This window comes from Frankliniella occidentalis, unplaced genomic scaffold (genome assembly GCF_000697945.3).
Source record: "Frankliniella occidentalis isolate FOCC.00 unplaced genomic scaffold, Focc_3.1 Scaffold26, whole genome shotgun sequence".
In the NCBI taxonomy this organism is placed as follows: domain Eukaryota; kingdom Metazoa; phylum Arthropoda; class Insecta; order Thysanoptera; family Thripidae; genus Frankliniella; species Frankliniella occidentalis.
Window position 1 is genome coordinate 2,193,699 of NW_026267156.1, and position 1,691 is coordinate 2,195,389.

Consider the following 1,691-nt stretch of genomic DNA (forward strand, 5'->3'; position numbering starts at 1 on the left):
GGACAGTGGCTGCCGGGCTGCCGTCAGTCGGGGGCGGCCGGGGCGTTCGCCTCCGCGCATGCGTGAAAACTGCTTCACACGCCCTAATTAGAACGTGACCCGCCCGAGGCGTTCCGAAGGGGCGCAGCGGGCGCAGCACATCCGTCTGTAATTAGCGTTACGCATTATGCAAATGCGCTGTCACGTCCAGTTACTGTCACGCCAACGCCGGTGGGTCGAGCAGAAGACAGCGATAGACGCGCCCCCTGGCGGCCCGAGCGTTAAACGGGCGTGCGTGCGCGGAGTGCCCTCCGCACCCCTTCCCCCTCCGCACTCCGCACCGGTACGGGGCGATTGATCCATACATTCGGAGTCGACTTCAATTCGGTAAAATTGCGCGTGTTTTGCTTTCTCTATCTTATTTGCACTAGTCGCAATAATTGTGCTCATTCAAACTAATCGTCTGTGCGTTGCTATCAGCGCCTTGCGCCCGCGACCTGGGCAACCCTTCCACCACACTCTACAACCCGACCGGCGGCGGCCGTGACGTCACCGCGGTTTGCCGGAACCCGGCTGGAAGCAAGCCTCGGCTCGGCTCGATCTGGCCCCAGCTCCGCTCGGGTCCGAAAGCGGCAGTCAGCTGTGAGCCGCCGAGGTCACGACGTCGAGGTCTGAGGTGTTCGTTGATGTAACCTCAACGTTAACCATGTGCTCTGAACAGGCGCCCGCACCAAGTGTGTACTGCTCAGCTAAGTTGGGCCAATCATGTTAGGCTAAACGCTACCAAAGCTTTGCCTGGCCCTCCAGCAGCAGACCACCTCGAACAAGCAACCGATCCCCTCTGCCTTCAAGTCCATAGAGACAACATGACTCATCATCACCACCAACACCAACAATTTGGAGATTGTGAGCGGTGAGTGTGGCGCGCGCATCTGCTAAATCCCTGTTTGGCTCCAGTATACGTCTCGCCTTATCCGCTTCGCCCATAACCAAGTCACCCAATGACAGTTGCTCCGAGACATTTTAACCTATGCACTTCAGCAAAAAATAGTTAGGCCGCAAAATATTAGTTCCAAGACAATTTGATCCACAATGCACCGCTATTCTCCTCATTAATTTTTGTGCCCTCTCCCCTTTAAAGAGACGGCTCTAATTATTGTGTGCCTTGTTAGATTGACATAACATCATTTTGGCATAAGAGTTATGTGCACCATCGTGCAAATGTAATTGTAAAATAAATTGTCCTATTTCGATTACATTTTTCAATCTAACTACAAGGTGTTGTGGAAGAAATACAAAGAAAAGCAATGAATTGAATGCATTTATTCAACGCCAAGTCTTTATAAAATAAATCTTTTCAAAGCACTAAAAAGAATTAACACATACATACAGGTCTATGCTATCAATAGAAACTATGTGGTGTGCAGCTGCTATACTTTTCTGAAGTGTCGAAAGCTTAAACACCAATTGACGTTTAACCTAGATCTTAAACATCAATTGACATGCAAAATGACAAAAAATGTTTTACCAGTGTAGAATTATCATCAACAGAGTTAAAGGACTTAACATAAACAAAAAATTGGAAGTAAATTTTTAACCATTTGTTTTTTGGACTTCATATTTTTGGACCTAAAAAAAAGGATTGGGTGAAACGTACCGCTTGGTCAAAGGTCTGTGGGTGAGGTGCAGTGAGTGAAATGTCTGGGCCAATT

The 1,691-nt window shown here is 48.7% G+C and overlaps 1 long non-coding RNA gene across 1 annotated transcript in view; it reads left to right on the plus strand.

The window, feature by feature from the left end:
• Positions 1-521: 521 nt before the first annotated feature.
• The window catches only part of LOC127749017 (uncharacterized), a 26,267-nt gene continuing 25,097 nt past the window's right edge, over positions 522-1,691 (plus strand). Inside the window, exon 1 of the long non-coding RNA XR_008010915.1 lies at positions 522-892. This is a non-coding gene — a long non-coding RNA (uncharacterized LOC127749017). The remainder of the gene's footprint in view (positions 893-1,691) is intronic.